Here is a 27,156-nt window from a genome sequence, read left to right as displayed (position 1 = left end):
TCTTCAGGTTCTTTTTGAAGGTTTCGATGGTAGGTGAGAGTCTTATATGTTGTGGTTGAGAGTTCCAGAGTAGGGGGGATGCGCAACGGGGACAGCGATGATAATGTGTGCAACCTGTAAAGCGCTGCAGAATATGTTAGCGCTATATAAAAATAAAGATTATTATTTCCTTGCAACACAACATATACCACTGCCCCTTACCACCTCACTCATATTAATGACTAGAGGTGCCCCAGATGTTCAGATTGATGTTCCAATTGATTATATATTCCTTTAAGAGTGGCAGCAATTTTACACCTATATTTCAGCATACCAAATGTGTTGCAAATTTAACTTGTATGAATTAAATCCACAATAATAATATTATTTAAAATAATAATAATAATAATAATAATAATAATAATAATAATAATAATAATAATAATAATTAAATAATTAATCTTTAAATAAACAACTAAAAGTCTTTTAAGGGAATTTTTATATGTATGTTGCAATGTGGCTTAATGTAAGTGTACAATATGTTCAGGCATTTTGACCAATTTATAAGCGGTTATATACCTATAGGCGACCCATTTACAATACATTTAGGTGTATGTCAAAAGAGCGTATCTTTAGCCTCCATTTCACAGGTGTGCATCTGCATACCATTTACTTACCTTTAAATTCTAAAAATAACCTCTCACAAAAAAATCTGGGGAACAGTTGAATTCTCCGTGGGCAGTACTTGGGACAATACACTTGATTCATTATATATAGGCAAAGTCAGGTAAATTTGTGAATGTGGGTAATGTATTTGCATGTAGCTGAACAGTGGGCCCTCAGAGTCAATGATACTGGTAGGCCCTTGGCACCCCATTCCAACACTGATCAGAGGTGAATTAAATTAAGCTTAAATGTCACATAATCGTTATATTTATTTTAGCCCAAATTTTTGGTGAATCACTTTGTGCAAATCCAACAAAACTGTTGCCAACTAAATTCAAAAGGGCTGGGAATTGGTTAAAAGAAAGGGAAAAAACTACTCTCCTCTCCCTTTTCCAATCTAGTCTTCAGTCACAGCAAATCTTTGGTCTTCTTCATAGATGCACTGTGGTCCTTGACTAGTCCTCATTTCATAAAATTGTGAGCCCTAGTTAGTACTAAAAGACCAGATGGGGCCTGCTAAAAAAAATAAGGCAGAAAGATGCACTGAATAGTCAACAGCCATGCAAATAATATTTTTGTTATGCCACAATTATGCCCTGAGGTCTCTCCAAATGTGAATCAAATTTCTTGGAAAAATTTGTGTAGAGTCCTTATGGTAGATGGATTCATTTTGTGGCAACTGTTTGATGTATATCTTATGTAAGCTCAGGCGTTTGCCTCCTAATGAATCAGGCAAGAAGCGACATGTGCCTCCAGGTGTACCTCATCATAAATCTTACTCCAGTCAAGAACTGGAGTAAGATTTGTGGCATAAGGTATGCCACCGTTTGTCATCAATTTGACTAGCAGGAGTCACCAAGCAACATCACATAGCTGTCTCTCTCCAGCTCCCCCCATTTTGGCATAGCTGTGAAAATGGCGAGAAACACCAAAAGTCACCAAATTTCTGTGCAGCCTTGCATTGTGCAAAAAATGTTGTAACTTTTCGAAGCTTTTTGAGCCCCAGTTTTCTGGAGTAAAAGCTTTGATGAACTGGGTCCAATGTGTACTTATCTTAAGAAAGTTTAATCATCTTGGTTAGCCTTTCATGAGGCTATTTCATAGTTTCCTCTTTAAATTTGCCATTTTGTTGTTGATTTTGTATTAGGACGTAATGAGCAGGTCTAAACATTTCAGAAATACACCAGCAACATTTTCAGTTTAGTTTGTGGTCATTTATGAAGTTAACATTCTGTGCAAACTGTAGCTTAATAGACACAAGCCAAATGCTTTATGGCACCTGAAATGTAATTAACTATATTGAATTTAAATTAGATTTGCAACTGAACTTAAATGTGAACTTATCTGCTACTAGATCCTACTGCCAACTAATCCAAACCATTTACTATGTGCAATATCCATTAAACACCCTTTTTATAGCTCACAACATTTGCTTACCTATTAAAGAAAGTGTTTAATCAGGATTATGCTAAAACATAACTGGCGTTACTTAAAGCACTTCAATTCATATGCTATCGAGCTGTCGAAATCCGATCAAATATAATATTGCGATATTGCATAATAGGAACCCATGGGAGATGAAAGGAGGAGACAATGGTGCTAACACTTCAATAACTCATCTAAAGGAGAGTAGCTTCCTCCACACTGACATATATTATGCAAAAATTACGGTATGTACTTTTTAAACGCTAGAGAACAGCAATTGGCATTGTCATTAATAGATGTGATTGCCAGAACGCTACCACGCCTGCGGGAGTTGTCTTTTCACTAGGAAAACGTTCACTTAGCTTAAAGCAAATAGCAGTAGTTATGTGATTTACAGAGAGAGAATATAGCAAAGAGCATAAAATGGCAAACTTGGCTGACTTCATAATTAGTTTGGAGATCTAAGCCTGTGATGGATGAAAAGATACAGCACTTGTAGCAGAAGGCCTTTGCCTATTGACAACTCAGCTATGGATATATCATTTTCTCTGTGTCATCTTGCCAGGCAATTTGGTCTGTTTCCTGAATAAAGTCCAGAGCCCATCTGGAGTAAAGGCTGTGAAGTGTGATGATTGATGTCAGATAGCTTTTGTTGGGTGGCCTAATGCCCACTCATTTAACAAACGATGTTCTATCAAGCTATACATAAAACTTTAATCTGTATATTCAGAGAAAATATTAAACCGAAGTGTGGAGGCTTAACAAATACAGGGAACATGCCATGCCAATTAAATTGTGCTGAGAGGTCAACAGACCACTGCAAGACAAGGTAAAAACAAAAATAACTTTATGCCTGCAGCAAGAATATAAGGGGAATGCTTACACAATGAAAGACTGTTAGAACATGTCATTTACTCTATGGAATGCATCCAAATCTGAGGATCATGTCGCGGGCCATGATATTTACATTTTTATTTCCTAACCATAAATCAGAGCTCATAGGCAGCAATTAGCCCTGATTCGTAATATATATAATGAACTGAGAATGATGAGGTAACTGAAATGAATGACAATAGACAAGTTTCATGGACAAATACAGAGCTGATTGTCCTTGTTATTTCATATTTGTCACATTGTATGGCTGCTGATCTTTAAAGCGTACCTGTAATTTCAGGCTACTTTTCAGAATAAGCTGTTATGAGGAATAACACTATTTTTGGCCATTATAACTGCATTTTTTGCCAAGTTGTCCATCTGCCAACTCTATCTCCAATTTTCAGTTCTCTCTGTGCTAATGGGTGGAGATGTCTCCTATGCTCGCCTCCCTTCTCCATAGGCTTCCATAGGCATCTGTAATCTGATACCTCAGTGAGCATGCAATTAAACTTTTTTTTACTGCTGCCACCTGAAAAGGTGTGGATAGAGGCAGAGCACGGAGAAGGAGCGGCCCTATGTGGAGAGAATTAAACGATAATAGCATGAAACATGGAACTTAAGAAAATCAGAGGTGGCTAGGTACAACAACTCCATGGAGTACAGAGTCCAATACACTCTAATAAAAATTCAGTAATTTTATTAATAATACAAAAAATAAACAATAACAAAACATAACTACATAAAAATGACACAGACTTCAGACATGATGCTTATACAGAGAAAACAGGACAACTGTAGTAACACTCGGGGAAGATAAAGCAGATAACCCGTATAATATATGGTACAGCGTATACTGAGAAAAGTGCTTAGTGCAATCTAAAGTGCTTAACAAGTATGAAACTTACTCCCAAGCTGGGGAACATGATTCACTACACACTGTATAACCTACGGGACCAGAAGATAAATATACATGCCAAATCCGCCGCTTCTCTTACCCATGTGCCAGTGCCTGTCTCTGCAGCAGCCCCGACGCGCGTTTCGCGTTGGGCTTCCTCGGGGGGCTGTAGGGATATGTGTGTGGAGGGTCTATTTAAATCACAGGGGCACCTGTGCGTAATAATCAGCGCTCTAGATGGCGCATGTGCGGCGTCACACAGCCCCGTATAGGGCACAACAACCTCCGCCCCACCTGCGACGAGACGAGGGGAGGGAAATCCCTCCCGACGTCACTACCTCGTCTCGTCACATCCTGTGGGCGGAAAGCGATGCACATCGGGACCCGCCGCACCGCGCATGCGCACACGTGCCGCAATGGCCATTTTGAAAGTGGGCAAGTACGCTGGAGAATGGGCAGCCACTGTGCTACATAGGAGAGTAAGAACAATATAATAAGAGTACGTATATCTAATTGCCGTCGCGTGTACATATAGGAGTTGTATTCATATATTAGGGCAACGCACAGGGAACCAAAAATAAAGGGACAAATAAACATATAATCAAAAGACGGGGGAAGTCATTCCGGACATAAATATCCCATCTCATCGCATCCAGTATGCGGGGAATAGTGCATAACAAAGGCTGCCACATCGCACATGCGCGCACGTAAATGTGGCCAATATGGAGAAGGGTAAGGACATTAGAAAAATGAATTAACACCGTGCTACGTGTAAGAGAGAACTAAATATATGATACAAATAAGTGTACATGATCACCATCACATAGCTATATAGCAACGGTGATCATATTCTAACTTAGTGTATAAGAATCTAATATGGATATCTTACTAGGCTCCTCCCACTATTATACATATCTAGAACCACCAAAAATAAGCTAGATAGGGGGAGCAAAGTGCCATTGTGCACAAAATAATACATATGTAGTGGGACAATAAGCACCAACCATAAATAACCCAAATACAGAAGAGGTGGAATAACCACTCCTATATATAGAGCATGCTAATATAACACAACACTTCGTAATTATAGAAAACAGAAAAAGACAAGAAATATCACATAATATACAAAAAAATATATATAATGAACAAAAAAGAGCCACAAGTAGCACAGAAGACTTGTCCAATTTCATTCCAGAAGCCGATCTTGAAAGATGACCATATAGTATCACGCTCACGGTGCCTCCTGGTGCCAAACCGACAAACTCTCAGAGGTAGTTTACAGACGGGAATGTAAAAGTGAAACACAAATACAGAAACTGGAAAATGAAAAACACACATAATTAAAATCCAGAACCAATTACAAAAGACCATATTCTGACCATAGTATGCTAAAGGAAAGATGAAAAGCTAAGCTGTTCATTTAGACCATGTGGGGTCATCGTTCCTAGGGTTGTTATCCAGCGGCATTCGAGTTGTGCCAGAATGCGTTTGGAATCACCCCCTCTGATCCCACATCTCACATGGTCGATGCCAAAAATCCTCAAATCCTTGGGGTTACAGTTGTGGTGCAGCCTGAAATGGCGGGGTATAGTTTTTAAGGTTGCGATGTCATCAACTCTGCCAGCCGCCATGATGTCCCTTATATGCTCTCTTGTTCTAATCCTTAGTTCACGTGAAGTGAGGCCTACATATGCCAGGTTACACGAGCATTTAGCCATATACACCACAAATGTGGTGCTACAGCTGATGTAATTAGTGATTTTAAATTCTTTCAGGCCATCGGCAGAGGTAAATGACATGGCCCGTATATGGTTCCGGCACGCCAGGCAATCACCACAAGGATAGAAGCCCCATCTTGGTTTGCCTGTTCCAAAAATGGTCGAGGTCTTAGTTGTATAATGGCTTCTGACCAACATATCTCTCAGATTCTTCCCTCTTCTAGCCGTCATCAGTGGTTGATCTGAGAGATATTTTGTGAGTGTGGGGTCAGTTTTTAATATAGACCAATGTCTACTCAAGATTTTTCTCATTAATCCCCATTGATGGTTGAATGTTGATATATAACGGACTTTACCGTCCTCCTCCTTCCTACTCTTTTGGGACTGAGACAACAGGTCACATCTCCTCCGGCTTCTGGCTCGACCCAAACCTCGTCTGATACTCCTATTACTATATCCACGTATGCGGAATCTCTCCCCAAGGTCCACAGATTGTCTGTCAAATGCCTCCTCTGTAGAGCAAATCCTCCTCATCCTTAAAAACTGGCCAATAGGTATAGCCCTGATCGTAGAATCAAGATGGGATGAGGAGGCATGGAGGAGTGCATTGACTGAGGTTTCTTTTCTAAATACATCTGTGTGTATCTCTCCATTCTCCTGAACAAGCAGCATGATATCTAAGAATGATATGTTCTTACTACTATAGTTGTAAGTGAGCCTGATATTGAGGCTGTTGCGATTCAGATCCTGCATAAACAATTTCAGTTGTTCCTCCGAACCATGCCAAATAAACAAAATGTCATCAATATACCGATACCACCCCAGAATCTGTGGGGCGGCGTGGGCGCCCCCCTGAAAAATGCCCCTCTCCCAGTAACCAAGGAAGGGGTTAGCATAGGAGGGCGCACACGCCGCCCCCATGGCAGTGCCACGACTCTGGAGGTAGTACCGGTCCTTAAAAGTAAAAAAATTATGTGTGAGGATGAATCGCAAAAGCCTCAATACCAGGCCACAAATATCATAATCAATGCTGCTCGATCTGAGGAAGAAGTTAGCTGCCTCCAAACCATCGTCATGGCTGATAGAAGTGTAGAGAGTCTCTACGTCCGCCGTGACTAGGAGCATATCCGATTCCAACGTAAGGCCATCCAATCTCCTCAGGATGTCCGTAGTGTCCCTGACATAGGAGGGTAGGGTCTCAACTTGTGTTCTCAAATAGTGATCAATGTATTTACATATAGGATCACACATCCCTCCTATGCCAGAGACAATCGGACGTCCAGGAGGATTGACAGAGTCCTTGTGGACCTTGGGGTGAAGATAAAAAGTGGGTACTACTGGAAACTTGACCACCAGTCCATCAAATAGTTTTTTGTTGATGGTCCCCGCATAAAATGCTTCTTCAAGTATCTCAACCAGTTCTGTCATGAAAACTGGGAGGGGGTTCCCAGCAAGCAGAGTGTAAGTTTCCTTGTTTCGTAATTGCTTAAACGCCTCCCTCTCATATTTGTCAGAGGGCCAAATCACCACGTTTCCCCCCTTGTCAGATGGTTTTATAACCACACCTTCTAGTGCCTGAATCTCACGTAGGGCTAACCTCTGACGCCCTGTGAGATTATCTTTTTTGTATTTGTTGTTGATTGTTTTCAAATCAGCGGCAACTAGATTCGTGAAAATCTCCACTTGTGGACAGAGAGACAAGGGAGGAAACGTGGTGGATTTAGCTGAAATAGGCGGAGGGGGGATACCTGTGGGTGGGCCAGCTGACTCACTCTCCAGCTCCTCCAAGATAGAAATTGCTTCTTGCTCGGTGATATAAGTACTCTCCGTTACAGAACGGGAATGGAGCTTTTTCAGAACAAGTTTTCTTGAGAATAGGTGCAGGTCTTTCAACGCTGTGAAGTAATCATAATTATTACAGGGAGAGAAAGATAGACCCAACCCTAACACCTCCTCAAGCTGTGTCTCCGTGAGTGGAATCTGGGAGAGATTAATTACCTCAAGGTTAGCGTTTTTAGGTCTCTTTTCTTTCTGTGGTGAGATGGGGGTTTTCCTTTTATTACCAGAACGAGTAACTTTCTGCCACCTATCTCTATGTGTGTCCTCCTTATCGGGTCCGTTCTTCCCCTTATCGTTTGCAGCCATTCTATCCTCCACCGACGAAACCGATGAAAAGGATACCGACCTTGCCCTTGACAGAGACCTCTTATTGCCCTGGTACGTTCTCCACCTATATACCCTATTATTCTGGGCATCAGACACATCTCTTTGATACTTCTTGGTTTTAGTAGCCACAATCTCTTTCTCCCACTTCTGAATTTCAGTATCCAGATCACCTTTAAAGGTCGTCCCATTCTCAGGGGTTAACAAATTGTTTATTTCTTCCTGAATCTCACCCAGATCTTTATCAATCTCATTCATAGTGGTTTCATTATTTTTAATTAAAAGTGTCATAAAGCCCTTGGAACATGTGGCCGCAATCTCCTCCCATTGGTTCTTAAAAGTATCATCCTCTATATGGAAGGAAGGAAAGACCTGGATACGGAGTCCTCTGGGGATTAACCCACATGCAATATATCTTTCCAAAAAGGATTTATTCCACCATAAGCGGGTCCTTTTTTGTAATAGGTCTTTGTATTTACTAGTGAGGTCGGATAGGTCTCTGGATCTGGAGTCTAAAACTGCACAAGCACCACCGCTGAAAACCTTGTCCAGCTGTAAAAGCCACGTCTTTTCACGTGCTTTGAAGTCCAAGGATTTGAGGATTTTTGGCATCGACCATGTGAGATGTGGGATCAGAGGGGGTGATTCCAAACGCATTCTGGAACAACTCGAATGCCGCTGGATAACAACCCTAGGAACGATGACCCCACATGGTCTAAATGAACAGCTTAGCTTTTCATCTTTCCTTTAGCATACTATGGTCAGAATATGGTCTTTTGTAATTGGTTCTGGATTTTAATTATGTGTGTTTTTCATTTTCCAGTTTCTGTATTTGTGTTTCACTTTTACATTCCCGTCTGTAAACTACCTCTGAGAGTTTGTCGGTTTGGCACCAGGAGGCACCGTGAGCGTGATACTATATGGTCATCTTTCAAGATCGGCTTCTGGAATGAAATTGGACAAGTCTTCTGTGCTACTTGTGGCTCTTTTTTGTTCATTATATATATTTTTTTGTATATTATGTGATATTTCTTGTCTTTTTCTGTTTTCTATAATTACGAAGTGTTGTGTTATATTAGCATGCTCTATATATAGGAGTGGTTATTCCACCTCTTCTGTATTTGGGTTATTTATGGTTGGTGCTTATTGTCCCACTACATATGTATTATTTTGTGCACAATGGCACTTTGCTCCCCCTATCTAGCTTATTTTTGGTGGTTCTAGATATGTATAATAGTGGGAGGAGCCTAGTAAGATATCCATATTAGATTCTTATACACTAAGTTAGAATATGATCACCGTTGCTATATAGCTATGTGATGGTGATCATGTACACTTATTTGTATCATATATTTAGTTCTCTCTTACACGTAGCACGGTGTTAATTCATTTTTCTAATGTCCTTACCCTTCTCCATATTGGCCACATTTACGCGCGCGCATGTGCGATGTGGCAGCCTTTGTTATGCACTATTCCCCGCATACTGGATGCGATGAGATGGGATATTTATGTCCGGAATGACTTCCCCCCTCTTTTGATTATATGTTTATTTGTCCCTTTATTTTTGGTTCCCTGTGCGTTGCCCTAATATATGAATACAACTCCTATATGTACACGCGACGGCAATTAGATATACGTACTCTTATTATATTGTTCTTACTCTCCTATGTAGCACAGTGGCTGCCCATTCTCCAGCGTACTTGCCCACTTTCAAAATGGCCATTGCGGCGCGTGTGCGTATGCGCGGTGCGGCGGGTCCCGATGTGCATCGCTTTCCGCCCACAGGATGTGACGAGACGAGGTAGTGACGTCGGGAGGGATTTCCCTCCCCTCGTCTCGTCGCAGGTGGGGCGGAGGTTGTTGTGCCCTATACGGGGCTGTGTGACGCCACGCATGCGCCATCTATAGCGCTGATTATTACGCACAGGTGCCCCTGTGATTTAAATAGACCCTCCACACACATATCCCTACAGCCCCCCGAGGAAGCCCAACGCGAAACGCGCGTCGGGGCTGCTGCAGAGACAGGCACTGGCACATGGGTAAGAGAAGCGGCGGATTTGGCATGTATATTTATCTTCTGGTCCCGTAGGTTATACAGTGTGTAGTGAATCATGTTCCCCAGCTTGGGAGTAAGTTTCATACTTGTTAAGCACTTTAGATTGCACTAAGCACTTTTCTCAGTATACGCTGTACCATATATTATACGGGTTATCTGCTTTATCTTCCCCGAGTGTTACTACAGTTGTCCTGTTTTCTCTGTATAAGCATCATGTCTGAAGTCAGTGTCATTTTTATGTAGTTATGTTTTGTTATTGTTTATTTTTTGTATTATTAATAAAATTACTGAATTTTTATTAGAGTGTATTGGACTCTGTACTCCATGGAGTTTTTGTAGGATATATGCGTTTGGAGTGTCCAGGTTACTATGTCCTAATTGATATGGGATTTTTTCCCGGAGTATATCTCTAAATTATGTATCAATGGTATTTGTTCTTAGTGGCTAGGTACGACGTCAACTATATTGGTTTGGAGAATTGCAAATAATATCATTCATAAACGTTATTGGTTGAAATCTACCTTCCTTTGTCTGCTAATGAACTACAGTGTCAAAATAGCTCATTTCTGTACCAATGCAACACCATGGTCATCTTCATTGTGCTTTTCTGGCAAAAAAAACCCTTTTCAATGGTATGAGATTATGTTTTTTCAAAACAGGGCTGAAAGTGTCCAACATTAAGCTCTAGTACAGTTGTAGATTTTTATGGTCTAAGGATACCTTCACACTGAGCAACTTTAGAACGAGAACGACAGCGATCCGTGACGTTGCAGCATCCTGGATAGCGATTTCGTTGTGTTTGACACGCAGCAGCGATCTGGATCCCGCTGTGACATCGCTGGTCGGAGCTAGAAGTCCAGAACTTTATTTGTCATCAGGTTGGCGTGATTCGTCATGTTTGACAGCAAAAGCAACGATGCCTGCAATGGTTTTTCATGGAGCTAACAACCAGCGAGAACGATAAGTGCGTCACTGGATCGCTCCTGCATCGTTGTGGAGTTGCCGTGTTTGACATCTCCTAGCGACCTAAACAGCGACGCTGCAGCGATCGGCTCGTTGTCTATATCGCTGCAGCGTCGCTTAGTGTAACGGTACCTTTAGGAAGATGAAGATAAGCAGTCTCTGGACATCCTTATCAGTATCTACACTGTGTGCAGAATTATTAGGCAAGTTGTATTTTAGAGGATTATTTTTAATATTGATCAACAACTATGTTCTCAATCATGTGTTTTTTGGTTCTATAATTGTTCTCTTGTTTCTACAAGACTGGGGAGTCCACCACTCCTCTGTGGGCCATTTGCATAGAAGCTGTTCCACACTGGATGTCCACATGGATATTTTTTCTCTGACCCCTGCTTATACAGGTACTATACAGATGATCAGGTTTTTAATACATCAGATAGGGATTATATACATTAGATAGGACTGCTCTATTATGGGTATACCTTGGCGATTGGTGGAGCAGCTTAATATACATTTTTTGCAAAAAACATTAACTAAATACCCTGTGTTTTTTCATTTTTTGACTAGCACTTGCTCATTTACTGTGACTTCATTACAACAGAGTATTTTTGACCTCGCTGTGCTCTTTTTGTGTCTTTATGTTCTCAATCAACCCAAAAGACTCATTAATATCAAAGCTTAATATTTTTGGAAGTTGGAGTGGGTTTTTTTTTTAGATTTGGCTATCTTAGGAGGACATCTGTTTGTGCAGGTAACTATTACTGTGCAACTTAATAAAAACAAAATAACTTCCCATCTCACTTGTTTATTTTCACCAAGTAAACCAATATAACTGCACAAAATTTAGAAATAAACATTTCTGACATGCAAAACAAAACGCAAAAAAATTAGTGACCAATATAGCCACCTTTCTTTACGATGACACTCAACAGCCTTCCATCCATAGATTCTGTCAGTTGCTTGATCTGTTTACAATCAACATTGTGTGCAGCACTCACCACGGCCTCCCAGACACTGTTCCAAGAGGTGTTCTGTTTTCCCTCTCTGTAGATCTCACATTTTATGAGGGACCACAGGTTCTCTATGGGGTTCAGATCATGTGAACAAGGGGGCCATGTCATTATTTTTTCTTCTTTGAGACCTTTACTGGCCAGCCACGCTGTGGAGTAGTTGGAGGCATGTGATGGAGAATTGTCCTGCATTAAAATCATGTTTTTCTTGAATGATACCGACTTCTTCCTGTACCACAGCTTGAAGAAGTTGTCTTCCAGAAACTGGCAGCAGGTCTGGGAGTTGAGCTTCACTCCATCCTCAACCTGACAAGGTCCCACAAGTTCATCTTTGATGATACCAGCCCATACCAGTACCCCACCAACGCCTTGCTGGCATCTGAGTCGGAGTGGAGCTCTCTGCCCTTTACTGATCCAGCCTCTGGCCCATCCATCTGGCCCATCAAGAGTCACTCTCATTTCATCAGTCCATAAAACCTTTGAAAAGTCAGTCTTAAGATATTTCTTGGCCTAGCCTTGACATTTTATCTTATGTTTCTTGTTCAAATGTGGTCGTTTTTCAGCCTTCCTTACCTTGGCCATGTCCCTGAGTATTGCATGTCTTGTGCTTTTTGTTACTCCAGTAACATTGCAGCTCTGAAATATGGTAAAACTGGTGGCAAATGGCATCTTGGCAGCTTCTCTCTTGATTTTCCTCAATTTATGGGCAGTTATTTTGCGCCTTTTTTGCCCAACACGCTTCTTGCGACCCTGTTGGCTATTTGCCATGAAATACTTGATTGTTCGGTAATCACGCTTCAAAAGTTTGACAAGTTCAAGACTGATGCATCCCTCTGCAAGACATCTCACAATTTTGGACTTTTCAGAGCCCGTCAAATCTCTCTTCTGACCCATTTTGCCAAAGGAAAGGAAGTTGCCTAATAATTAGGCACCTTATATAGGGTTTTGATGTCATAAGACAACACCCTTCCTCATTACAGAGATGCACATCACCTAATTTACTTAATTGGTAGTTGGCTCTCAAGCCTGAACAGCTTGGAGTAGGACATGTATAAAAAGTATCATGTGATCAAAATATAACTTGCCTAATAATTCTGCACACAGTGTATGTGATTATTGCAGTGAGCGAGGAGGACTGTATTCCTGTCGCTAAGCTTCTGCATGTATATTATTAATTATTGTTATTATTATTATTTTATAGCATCATTAATTAAATGGGAAAACAGGGTTTACAGTACATACAAAAAATGATTGCCAATACATAACATGGTCAAGTGATCGACAAGTACAACAGGAGTGAGGGCCCCTGCTTGTGGGACTTGCAATCAACTGGGAGGGGGAAAGAAGACAGTAGGTGAAGGTAGAATCTGCTGATATGGAAGTGTGGTGGCAGCAGGGTTTTTGTAGGGAGTAAGTTTTCTTGAAGATGAAGGTTTTTAGGCTGTATTTATAGGTTTCAAAAGTAGAATAGACTGATCAGTTGGGGGAGTGACTTCCAGAGTATGGGCAAAGCACAGGAGAAATCCTGAAGATGATTGTGTGAGGATCAGACAATAGGAGAGCAATGGAGGAGATTTTGTGAGGACATGAATTAACCCCTTCATGACCTTGGGATTTTTCGTTTTTCCGTGTTCGTTTTTTACTCCCCTCCTTCCCAGAGCCATAACTTTTTTATTTTTCTGTCAATTTGGCCATGTGAGGGCTCATTTTTTGCGGGACGAGTTGTACTTTTGAGCAACATCATTGGTTTTAGCATGTCGTGTACTAGAAAACGGGAAAAAAATTCCAAGTGCGGTGAAATTGCAAAAATAGTGCAGTCCCACACTTGTTTTTTGTTTGGCTTTTTTGCTAGGTTCACTAAATGCTAAAACTGACCTGCCATTATGATTCTCCAGGTCATTACGAGTCCAAAGACACCTAACATGACTAGGTTATTTTCTACCTAAGTGGTGAAAAATTCCAAACTTTGCTAAAAAAAAAAAATTGCGCCATTTTCCGATACTCGTAGCGTCTCCATTTTTCATGATCTGGGGTCGGTTGAGGGCTTATTTTTTGCGTGCCGAGATGACGTTTTTAATGATAGCATTTTGGTGCAGATACGTTCTTTTGATCGCCCGTTATTGCATTTTAATGCAATGTCGTGGCGACCAAAAAAACATAATACTGGCGTTTCAAATTTTTTTCTCGCTACGTCGTTTAGCGATCAGGTTAATGCTTTTCTTTAATTGATAGATCGGGCGATTCTGAACGCGGTGATAACAAATATGTGTAGATTTGATTTTTTTTTTATTGATTTATTTTTGGGGGGCAAAAGGGGGTGATTTAAACTTTTATATTCTTTTTATTTTTTTCACATTTTTTTTAACTTTTTTTTTTTTTTTACTTTTGCCATGCTTCAATAGCCTCCATGGGAGGCTAGAAGCAGGCACAGCACGATCGGCTCTGCAACATAGCAGCGATCTGCTGTTCGCTGCTATGTAGCAGAAAATCAGGTGTGCTGTGAGCGCCGACCACAGGGTGGCGCTCACAGCTACCGGCGATCAGTAACCATAGAGGTCTCAAGGACCTCTATGGTTACAATGGAGAAGCATCGCCGACCTCCGATCATGTGACGGGGGTCGGCGATGCCGTCATTTCCGGCCACCCGGCCGGATGCAGTAGTTAAATGCCGCTGTCTGCGTTTGACAGCGGCATTTAACTAGTTAATAGGTGCGGGCAGATCGCGATTCTGCCCGCGCCGGTGACGTCACCGCTGTGCTCTGCTTTACGGCCGGCCGGCGCTGACACAGTCAGTGCGGGAAGCTGACGCCGGGGGACGTGACAGACATCGGAATGTGAGTATGTACTGTTTTTTTTTTTTTTAACTTTTACAATAGTAACCAGGGTAAATATCAGGTTACTAAGCGCGGCCCTGCGCTTAGTAACCCGATATTTACCCTGGTTACCAGTGAAAACATCGCTGGAGCGGCGTCACACATGCCGATTCAGCGATGACAGCGGGTGATCAGCGACCAAAAAAAGGTCCTGATCATTCCCAGCGACCAACGATCTCCCAGCAGGGGCTTGATCGTTGGTCGCTGTCACACATAATGAGATCGTTAATGATATCGTTGCTACGTCACAAAAAGCGTGACGTTGCAACGACATTATTCCTTATTCTGGGTTTAACTGTTTTTGCATTCTTAGAATACAGATACAGCTTAAAGTAACTCTTGACTGGGAATCTAGTACACAAAAAATAAAAATCAAAGACATATGGCCCAGATGACATGTGCTAGGGCTAAAGCAAAAGAATTTACCATTTTCCCAGTCTACCTCTACATCACCAATACTTGTGCAAGAAATGGAAGGACACAAAATATGTTGATTAATAACATTCCTATCAGCACTAAATCTAAAACAGAATTTCAGAAGTGATTGTGATTTTTGTTTTGTAGCAATAGTTACACTTTCACAATATATATCATTTTCAGTCTTAAAGGGACCCTGTAAGAAAGTTTAGGCGCAGACAGAATTATTACACTGCTGATAGGATAATAAAAGTTTTGACTCAACTTATGTCTTTTTTTTAAATTGCTGCACTAGTTGACTTATGTGGGTCAGTGGACTCATATATATCAACCAGTGCTGCAATTTTTTTTTTTAAAGACTGGGTGAGTCGAAACATTATATCCACATTCTAGACACATTGATGGAATTCTATCACTTGTGCCAATTATTGTAAGAAACTTCACTATTCTGCAAGACTTCTGAGTGTACAGTGAAAATTCCTTACAGGTTTACTGGGAAACATCCCCCGTCCACTGGCACCTCACATATCTCCGCCAGTGAGTGCACTCCATTATGGTCAACAATATGGTAGGATAATAAGAGACAAGCTCAAACATACCTTCCCGACTGCAAATCGATATTCCTTCAAGGAGCAAAGAAACTTTGAATCCTAATATAAATGAGGAAGCAAGTGCACAGTGTGGGCTGATTCCCTCCTAGTGCGTTCGACTCTCTGTCAATGCTCTTGCAGCCTCAGTGATATAAAGATTCAAAGTCAACATGCTCAGTGATGGAATATCCAACAAGTTTGTATTTTACTGTTCTATGCAGCAATCTAATTAGTTTGAAGACCCGAAAGCTCTTGACAAGTTCCCTTTAAGCTAAACATTAATAAAACTATGTGAGGTTCAGGATTTAATTCTGTTGCAGAGGTTGATTATTCCATCACTCACACAACAAAACAATTTACAGCAGACTAGCATATGCCTTTTATGCAAGGATAGAAAAATCAATGTGTTACCGGTTATTATTCCTTATCTCTGCTCGGTAAATAAATAAGGCTTACAATCACAGATAAATCTTTGCATTCATCATAAGCATCCATTCCTATGCTTGCATTGTAAGAAGCTTTAGAACAGCAGAAGTAACAGCAGTTACCCAGCAGAGCAGCAAGCAAACAACAAAACCAGGCCAATACCCCATCCATCAGTATCTATTCAACAACTTGTGCTACACTTCACTGGACTCACTAACGCCTCCACCATCCTCTCTACCTTATTAATTATTCTTTTCTCCAGCTGATCCTTTCATCACTATCAATAAAATCACAGACTAGAACCACTGTGCTTCTTTTCTTTATTGTATACTTCATCCACTTTGTTCAGGTTTTTCTTTACTTCTGCTCCTACTTTCCATCGCATTTTCTTAAACATTTTTGCTATTTTTGCTTCTATACTAAAGAAAATCGAGATGAGACATTGAGTAACTAACTCTAATATATTTCTCATTGGTATTAATATTCATGAACCTTTAAGAATGCACCAGGGTATTGTTTAACAGAAATTCCTAACTATTTTACTATTACCAGATTCAGTGTCTATAGGTTAGGAAGGGTTCCAATTATACAGCATGGCAGCCAGGGGACTGTAACATCCCTGAGGTCTTCATGGCATCCCAATGGAAGATACAGGTTATTTTTTGACAGTTTCTTCTCCTGTACAGAGGTCTATTTTGTGTGTACTGGTGGATAACAGGGTGAGAACTGCAAATGTGGGATCTTTGACCCTTCAAGACTAAATGAAGTATTTGATGCTTTCTCTGGAAAAGGAAGCTGTTCCTCCACCATTATTATCCTTTTAACATGCAGTGCTGTAAAGTTTTAGGCAGGTATAGAAAATTGTTGCAAGGTACGATTGCTTAAAAAATAGAAATTCTAATATTTTGTATTTATCATCTAACAAAAAGCAAAGTGAATGGAAAAAAAAATATTTCACGTCAATTGGTGTGACCTGACCTCCCTTTGCCTTCAAAACAGCATCAAAGCATCAATTCTTATAGGTGCACTTGCACACAGTTAGAACAAACAGAGAAAAGACTATGCATAGATATAGAACGCACTCCCAAACTACAATTACATAGCAAAAATACAAAATTTATTTAGAAAAGACAAAAGCCACAAATAAAAAACATATACAGTGGGGCAAAAAAGTATTTAGTCAGTCAGCAATAGTGCAAGTTCCACCACTTAAAAAGATGAGAGGCGTCTGTAATTTACATCATAGGTAGACCTCAACTATGGGAGACAAACTGAGAAAAAAAATCCAGAAAATCACATTGTCTGTTTTTTTAACATTTTATTTGCATATTATGGTGGAAAATAAGTATTTGGTCAGAAACAAAGTTTAATCTCAATACTTTGTAATATATCCTTTGTTGGCAATGACAGAGGTCAAACGTTTTCTGTAAGTCTTCACAAGGTTGCCACACGCTGTTGTTGGTATGTTGGCCCATTCCTCCATGCAGATCTCCTCTAGAGCAGTGATGTTTTTGGCTTTTCGCTTGGCAACACGGACTTTCAACTCCCTCCAAAGGTTTTCTATAGGGTTGAGATCTGGAGACTGGCTAGGCCACTCCAGGACCTTGAAATGCTTCTTACGAAGCCACTCCTTCGTTGCCCTGGCGGTGTGCTTTGGATCATTGTCATGTTGAAAGACCCAGCCACGTTTCATCTTCAATGCCCTTGCTGATGGAAGGAGGTTTGCACTCAAAATCTCACGATACATGGCCCCATTCATTCTTTCATGTACCCGGATCAGTCGTCCTGGCCCCTTTGCAGAGAAACAGCCCCAAAGCATGATGTTTCCACCACCATGCTTTACAGTAGGTATGGTGTTTGATGGATGCAACTCTTTTTTTTTTTTCCTCCAAACACGACAAGTTGTGTTTCTACCAAACAGTTCCAGTTTGGTTTCATCAGACCATAGGACATTCTCCCAAAACTCCTCTGGATCATCCAAATGCTCTCTAGCAAACTTCAGACGGGCCCGGACATGTACTGGCTTAAGCAGTGGGACACGTCTGGCACTGCAGGATCTGAGTCCATGGTGGCGTAGTGTGTTACTTATGGTAGGCCTTGTTACATTGGTCCCAGCTCTCTGCAGTTCATTCACTAGGTCCCCCCGCGTGGTTCTGGGATTTTTGCTCACCGTTCTTGTGATCATTCTGACCCCACGGGGTGGGATTTTGCGTGGAGCCCCAGATCGAGGGAGATTATCAGTGGTCTTGTATGTCTTCCATTTTCTAATTATTGCTCCCACTGTTGATTTCTTCACTCCAAGCTGGTTGGCTATTGCAGATTCAGTCTTCCCAGCCTGGTGCAGGGCTACAATTTTGTTTCTGGTGTCCTTTGACAGCTCTTTGGTCTTCACCATAGTGGAGTTTGGAGTCAGACTGTTTGAGGGTGTGCACAGGTGTCTTTTTATACTGATAACAAGTTTAAACAGGTGCCATTACTACAGGTAATGAGTGGAGGAAAGAGGAGACTCTTTAAGAAGAAGTTACAGGTCTGCGAGAGCCAGAAATCTTGATTGTTTGTTTCTGACCAAATACTTATTTTCCACCATAATATGCAAATAAATTGTTAAAAAAACAGACAATGTGATTTTCTGGATTTTTTTTTCTCAGTTTGTCTCCCATAGTTGAGGTCTACCTATGATGTAAATTACAGACGCCTCTCATCTTTTTAAGTGGTGGAACTTGCACTATTGCTGATTGACTAAATACTTTTTTGCCCCACTGTATATTAAAATTCAGCCAACACACCACTGGGCCTGTAATCAAACAGTATGTATAGACGACCTAAAGTACAATGCATCATAAATAATACCACTGACACACAGCTGGTTTCATAATACATGAATATGCAGGGACGGCCTAATATGCAGTGATATGCAGCTAGTGACACTACACATATACATACATAAAAGATGGCTAAATCCTATTATACATAGAGCAGAATAATAGGTAAATTCTGGGCATCCCCAGAGAACCATATAATGTAAGAGAGCCCCACTGTGTGTAAAGGGGCTGACGCTGACTAGAGGGCCCCAATAGGCCTATTATATAGCAGCAAAAGGTGAGCATAGACCCCTCAATCAGAAAGTCTACGCCACTACACCAAGTAGACTTTCTGATTGAGGGGTCTATGCTCACCTTTTGCTGCTATATAATAGGCCTATTGGGGCCCTCTGAGGGAGACCCAGCTTTCTCACACTGGGCCCTACATTATGCTGCAAAATTTGTTGGTAGTCTTCAGACTTCATAATTCCATGCACACGGTCAAGCAGTCCAGTGCCAGAGGCAGCAAAGCAACCCCAAAACATCAGGGAACCTCTGCCATGTTTGACTGTAGGGACCATGTTCTTTTCTTTGAATGCATCTTTTTTTTCTCCTGTAAATTCTACAGTATGTTGATGCATTTGCCGAAAAAGCTCTACTTTTGTCTCATCTGACCAGAGAACATTCTTCCAAAACGTTTTAGGCTTTTTCAGGTAAGTTTTGGCAAACTCCAGCATGGCTTTTTTATGTCTCGGGGTAAGAAGTGGGGTCTTCCTGGGTCTCCTACCATACAGTCCCTTTTCATTCAGACGCTGACGAATAGTACGGGTTGACACTGTTGTACCCTCAGGCTGCAGGGCAGCTTGAACTTGTTTGGATGTTAGTCGAGGTTCTTTATCCAACATCCGCACAATCTTGCGTTGAAATCTCTTGTGAATTTTTCTTTTTCGTCCACATCTAGGGAGGTTAGCCACAGTGCCATGGGCTTTAAACTTCTTGTTGACACTGCGCACGGTAGACACAGGAACATTCAGGTCTTTGGAGAGGGACTTGTAGCCTTGAGATTGCTCATGCTTCCTCACAATTTGGTTTCTCAAGTCCTCAGACAGTTCTTTGTTCTTCTATCTTTTCTCCATGCTCAATGTGGTATACACAAGGACACAGGACAGAAGTTGAGTTAACTTTAATCCATGTCAACTGGCTGCAAGTGTGATTTAGTTATTGCCAACACCTGTTAGGTGCCACAGGTAAGTTACAGGTGCTGTTAATTACACAAATTAGAGAAGCATCACATGATTTTTCGAACAGTGCCAATACTTTTGTCCACCCCCTTTTTTATGTTTGGTGTTGAATTATATCCAATTTGGCTTAAGGACAATTCTTTTTGTGTTTTTTCATTTAGGACAAATTAAATGAAGATAATAATACCAAAGAATTTGTGTTTGCAATCATTTTCAGGAAGAAACTGAGTATTATCTGACAGAATTGCAGGGGTGTCAATACTTTTGGCCACAACTGTATCTTTAGCGTAAAAAAGCAGCAAGGAGTCCTGGAAGTTATGATATGGCTATCACAGATCACTGATCTCAACATTGAGTCTGAGTGGGATTAAATGAAGAGACAGAAAGAATTATGCAAGCCTATACCCACAGAAGATCTGTGGTTTGTTCTCCAAGATGCTTGCAACAACCTCCTTGCTGAGTTCCTTCAAAAAAGTGTGCTTAGAAGAATTAATGCTTTGATTCTTATTTGAAAGCAAAAGGAGGTCACACCAAATATTGACTTGATTTATATTTCTCTTTTGTTAATTCACTTTGCATTTTGTTAATTGATAAAAATGAACTATTGATTTTATTTTTGTATTTTTGAAAGCATGCTTACTTTGCAGATTTTAGTACAAATCCGCCTAATTCTTTTTCACATACTGTATACTCAGAATATACCATAGTCTAAATAAATTCATTAAACATTTTATATATTTAAGGAAGAAATGGACTTTATATAGAATTAAGGCTTGCTTCCTTCTGTAGAGAGATAACAGGAAATTCCTTTAATGTATATATCGTATTTTCTTATAAAAGTCACAACCTACTACCTTCTACCTGCAGATTTACTCCTTTCTGTATTATCCACATACAATATGTTGACAATGTTCAAGAGCATTTGCCACGAACATAAAGAGCAGTCCTCTTCTGTCAAGTTGTTACCAATTATCCCAAGTCATATCTTCGCTATATTCGGTATGTTTTGGAATAGCCAGTATTGCTCACGAGTTGTCATCTTGATTTTCTATATCTTACTCCTGCTACATGGATTGGTACTATCTTAATTTCAGAAAGTTTAACCCCTCAGTGCCACTTTCAATATCAATATTGTAATTTAAGGGGATTCTGTCAGTAGTATCAATCCTCCTAAACTGTCTATATTGTCATGTGGGTCATAGAAAGTTGAATCAATTGATACCTTTATAGCTGCAATCCAATGTTTTATTCCAGAGTAATCCACATTTTTTAATAAGTAAATGAGCTGTTGAGATCTATTGGCCAGACATAGATCTCCAACTGAGAATCTACTTCCAGAACTAATTTTAACCCCTTTACCCCCAAGGGTGGTTTGCACGTTAATGACCGGGCCAATTTTTACAATTCTGACCACTGTCCCTTTGTGAGGTTATAACTCTGGAACGCTTCAACGGATCCCAGTGATTCTGACATTGTTTTCTCGTGACATATTGTACTTCATGACAATGGTAAAAATTCTTTGATAGTACCTGCGTTTATTTGTGAAAAAAACGGAAATTTGGCGAAAATTATGAAAATTTCGCAATTTTCCAAATTTGAATTTTTATGCAATTAAATCACAGAGATATATCACACAAAATACTTAATAAGTAACATTTCCCACATGTCTACTTTACATCAGCACAATTTTGGAACCAAAATTTTTTTTTGTTAGGGAGTTATAAGGGTTAAAAGTTGACCAGCAATTTCTCATTTCTACAACACCATTTTTTTTTTAGGGACCACATCTCATTTGAAGTCATTTTGAGGGGTCTATATGATAGAAAATACCCAAGTGTGACACCATTCTAAAAACTACACCCCTCAAGGTGCTCAAAACCATATTCAAGAAGTTTATTAACCCTTCTGGTGCTTCACAGGAATTTTTTGAATGTTTAAATAAAAATGAACATTTAACTTTTTTTCACAAAAAATTTAATTCAGCTCCAATTTGTTTAATTTTACCAAGGGTAACAAGAGAAAATAGACCACAAACATTGTTGTACAATTTGTCCTGAGCACGACAATACCCCACATGTGGGGGTAAACCACTGTTTGGGCGCATGGCAGAGCTCGGAAGCAAAGGAGCGCCATTTGACTTTTCAATGCAAAATTGACTGGAATTGAGATGGGACGCCATGTTTCGTTTGGAGAGCCCCTGATGTGCCTAAACATTGAAACCCCCACAAGTGACACCATTTTGGAAAGTAGACCACTTAAGGAACTTATCTAGATGTGTGGTGAGCACTTTGACCCACCAAGGGCTTCACAGAAGTTTATAATGGAGAGCCGTAAAAATAAAACAAAAATTTTTTCCCACAAAAATTATTTTTTAGCCCCCAGTTTTGTATTTTCCCGAGAATAACAGGAGAAATTGGACCCCAAAATTTGTTGTCCAATTTGTTCTGAGTGCGCTGATACCCCATATGTGGGGGGGAACCACTGTTTGGGCGCATGGGAGGGCTCGGAAGGGAAGGAGCTCCATTTGGAATGCAGACTTAGATGGAATGGTCTGCAGGTGTCACATTGCATTTGCAGAGCCCCTAATGTACCGAAACAGTAGAAACCCCCCACAAGTGACACCATTTTGGAAACTAGACCCCCTAAGGAACTCATCTAGATGTGTTGTGAGAGCTTTGAACCCCAAGTGTTTCACTACAGTTTGTAACGCAGAGCTGTGAAAATTGAAAAAAAAAATCTTTTCCCCCAAAATTATTTTTTAGCCCCCAGTTTTGTATTTTCCCGAGGGTAAGAGGAGAAATTTGACCCCAAAAGTTGTTGTCCAATTTGTCCTGAGTACGCTGATACCCCATATGTTGGGGGGAACCACCGTTTGGGCGCATGGGAGGGCTCGGAAGGGAAGGAGTGCCATTTGGAATGCAGACTTAGATGGAATGGTCTGCAGGCGTCACATTGCGTTTGCAGAACCCCTAATGTACCTAAACAGTAGAAATCCCCCACAAGTGACCCCATATTGGAAACTAGACCCCCATGGAACTTATCTAGATGTGTTGTGAGAACTTTGAACCCCCAAGTGTTTCACTACAGTTTATAACGCAGAGCCGTGAAAATAAAAAATCTTTTTTTTCCCACAAAAATTATTTTTTAGCCCCCAGTTTTGTATTTTCCCAAGGGTAACAGGAGAAATTGGACCCCAAAAGTTGTTGTCCAATTTGTCCTGAGTACGCTGATACCCCATATGTTGGGGTAAACCCCTGTTTGGGCACACGGGAGAGCTCGGAAGGAAAGAAGCACTGTTTTACTTTTTCAACGCAGAATTGGCTGGAATTGAGATCGGACGCCATGTCGCGTTTGGAGAGCCCCTGATGTGCCTAAACAGTGGAAACCCCCCAATTATAACTGAAACCCTAATCCAAACACACCCCTAACCCTAATCCCAACAGTAACCCTAACCACACCTCTAACCCTGACACACACCTAACCCTAATCCCAACCCTATTCCCAACTGTAAATGTAATCTAAACCCTAACCGTAACTTTAGCCCCAACCCTAACTGTAGCCTTAACCCTAGCCCTAACCATAGCCTTAACCCTAACTTTAACCCCAACCCTAACTGTAGCCTTAACCCTAGCCCTAACCATAGCCCTAACCCTAGCCCTAACCCAAACCCAAACCCTAGCCGAAAAATGGAAATAAATACATTTTTTAAATTTTTCCCTAACTAAGGGGGTGATGAAGGGGGGTTTGATTTACTTTTATAGCGGGTTATTTAGCAGATTTTTATGATTGGCAGCCGTCACACACTGAAAGATGCTTTTTATTGCAAAAAATATTTTTTGCGTTACCACATTTTGAGAGCTATAATTTTTCCATATTTTGGTTCACAGAGTCATGTGAGGTCTTGTTTTTTGCGGGACGAGTTGACGTTTTTATTGGTAACATTTTCGGGCACGTTACATTTTTTGATCGCTTTTTATTCCGATTTTTGCGAGGCAGAATGACCAAAAACCAGCTATTCATGAAATTCTTTTGGGGGAGGCGTTTATACCGTTCCGCGTTTGGTAAAATTGATAAATCAGTTTTATTCTTCGGGTCAGTACGATTACAGCGACACCTCATTTATGTCATTTTTTTATGTTTTGGCGCTTTTATACGATAATTATTTTTTCTATAAAATAGTTTTTATTTTTGCATCGCTTTCTGCTCAGGACTATAACTTTTTTTTTTTTTTGCTGATGATGCTTTATGGCGGCTCGTTTTTTGCGGGACAAGATGATGCTTTCAGCGGTATCATGGTTATTTATATCTTTTTTTGATCGCGTGTTATTCCACTTTATGTTCGGCAGTATGATAATAAAGCGTTGTTTTTTGCCTCGTTTTATTTTTTTTTTTCTTACGGTGTTTACTGAAGGGGTTAACTAGTGGGCCAGTTTTATAGGTTGGGCCGTTACGGACACGGCGATACTAAATATGTGTACTTTTATTGTTTTTTTTTTTATTTAGATAAAGAAATGTATTTAGGGGAATAATATTTATTTTTTTTTCATTATTTAGGAATATTTTTTTTTATTTTTTTTTACACATTTTGAAATTTTTTTTTTAACCTTTTTACATTGTCCCAGGGGGGGACATCACAGATCAGTGATCTGACACTGTGCACAGCACTCTGTCAGATCACTGATCTGACATGCAGCGCTGCAGCCTTCACAGTGCCTGCTCTGAGCAGGCTCTGTGAAGCCACCTCCCTCCCTGCAGGACCCGGATCCGCGGCCATCTTGGATCCGGGGCTGGAGGAAGCAGGGAGGGAGGTGAGACCCTCGCAGCAACGCGATCACATCGCGTTGCAGCGGGGGGCTCAGGGAAGCCCGCAGGGAGCCCCCTCCCTGCGGGAAGCTTCCCTATACCGCCGGCACATCGCGATCATCTTTGATCGCGGTGTGCCAGGGGTTAATGTGCCGGGGGCGGTCCGTGACCGCTCCTGGCACATAGTGCCGGATGTCAGCTGCGATAAAAGGCTGACACCCGGCCGCAATCGGCGGCGCTCCCCCCGTGAGCGCCGCCGATCGCGCTGGACGTACTATCCCGTCCATGGTCATGGGGGCCCACCCCACCTCGACGGGATAGTACGTCCCATGTCAGAAAGGGGTTAAAAAAATAAGTCATTCACAGTGTGAGACATATAATGACTGCCAGTCTGTTCTCCTAATCCACATGTCTCACACTGGTAATGGTTTGGGCAATAATATACTGTATACGAGATACGACCATCACCTTTCAGGGCTGATATACAGCATTCTATAATGCTGTATATAAGCCCCCAATCCAACTTGCAAGAGAAGAAAAATCACTTTTGTTATACTCACCTGTGAGGTGGTCTGGTCCAATGGGTGTCGCTCTCCTTGGTCCGGCACCTCCCTTCTTCTTTTGATGCCGCCCTCCTGCTTGCTTTGTGTGGATGACGCGTCTCCTTGGCACCGTGCTCCTTCACAGGTGCACTTCTCTGCCCTGTTGAGGGCAGAGCAAAGTACTGCAGTGTGCAGGTGCCGGAAAAGGTGAAAAAGATCCAGCGCATGCGCACTGCAGTACTTTGCTCTGCCCTCAACAGGGCAGAGAAGTGTGCTTGCACAGAAGTGCTGTGCCGAGGAGACTCTGTGGATGAAGAAGGGATGCGTCATCCACATGAAGCAAGCAGGAAGACGAGGATCGTAAGAAGATGGGAGGCACCGGACCAAGACCAGTAACGCCCATCGGACCGGACCACCCCGCAAGTGAGTATAATAAAAGCTATTTTTCTTCTCTTCCAAGTCTGGTTGGGTGCTAATATACATCATTATAGAATGCTGTATATCAGCCCTAAAAGGTGATGGCCGTATCTCTAAGTGGCCAAACCTAGTGACAGGTTTCCTTTAAAATAAGCCCCAGAGGAAGATTATCAGGGAGACCTATGTTCGGCCCATAGATCTTAACCGCTCATTAACATATTGAGGAAAAACATGGATTTCTCTGGAATAAGAAATCAGAGAGCAGATATCAAGGTATTGCTTTATTCCACTTTCTATTAGCTACATGCCTATATAGTCTGTGTAGGGGTTCAGTTTCTCAGGTAGTACCATGAAAGCCACAGGGTTTTTATTTAAAAAACAGAATAATATTTATTTCCATTGGTGGCACGGTACTGAAAACAAAATCTAAAACCTAAACTAGCTTTGTCCAGGTGCTATCTAAGCAATACAGACCCTGGCTACTGATACACAGCTGAGCTAGTCCCAGTTCGGTCACACAAAACAGATATTGTCAGTAGCAACCTCGGATACTGACAGTTTGGTGCACATGATCTGTACAGACTGTTATCTGAGAGATTCTGGCTTATGTCTCTCCAGATCCAACTCAACATACTATTTTCAGCTTCCCACAGCTGACAGACCAGTGAACACATGGCATGGTTCTAGTCATGTTTGTCCAGGTGTACCTAACTAGTAGCTGGAGTGCTAGGATTTAACCCTAGCCTATCTGACTTTCCTACAGCAGCTAAGGAGGCTTGATTCTGATAGATTCCCTTTAAAATGTTAGATAGAGAAAAACTGCTACCTCTGTTACAGCTTTGGGAAATCACAAGCAAATCCATCAAGTTCAAGCTACAGTATAAACTGATTTGTTGTTTGTTATGTTAGGCTGATTTCACATTTGTGCACAGCGTTTGATCCGCATACATCATGCATACATATATAACATGGTGTACGCATGGACATGCGTTTGCATGATTTTGCGTACACGTGTCGCTTCGTGGTGTGGTGAACGCAACATGTTGAATTTTTGGAGGCATCAAAAATTTGTCAAATATGCATTAATGTCTATGGGAATGCATGCATACACAAGCGTTTGATGCGCTTGCGTACTTCAGACTGCACATGTCCAGGAACTGTTTTCAGACATGCCCATTGAGACACGCCCTCCTGGAAATATCGAATGCATGCGCATAAACAATGCAAACGCAGGAAAAAGCGCATGCACTCGCAGCGTTTTTTTGCCGTCATGTGTAAGCTGATGCAGATAAAAA

Source organism: Ranitomeya imitator, chromosome 3 (genome assembly GCF_032444005.1).
Source record: "Ranitomeya imitator isolate aRanImi1 chromosome 3, aRanImi1.pri, whole genome shotgun sequence".
Lineage (NCBI taxonomy): Eukaryota > Metazoa > Chordata > Amphibia > Anura > Dendrobatidae > Ranitomeya > Ranitomeya imitator.
The sequence above is the reverse complement of the archived record's forward strand: the minus strand, read 5'-3'. Positions refer to the sequence as shown.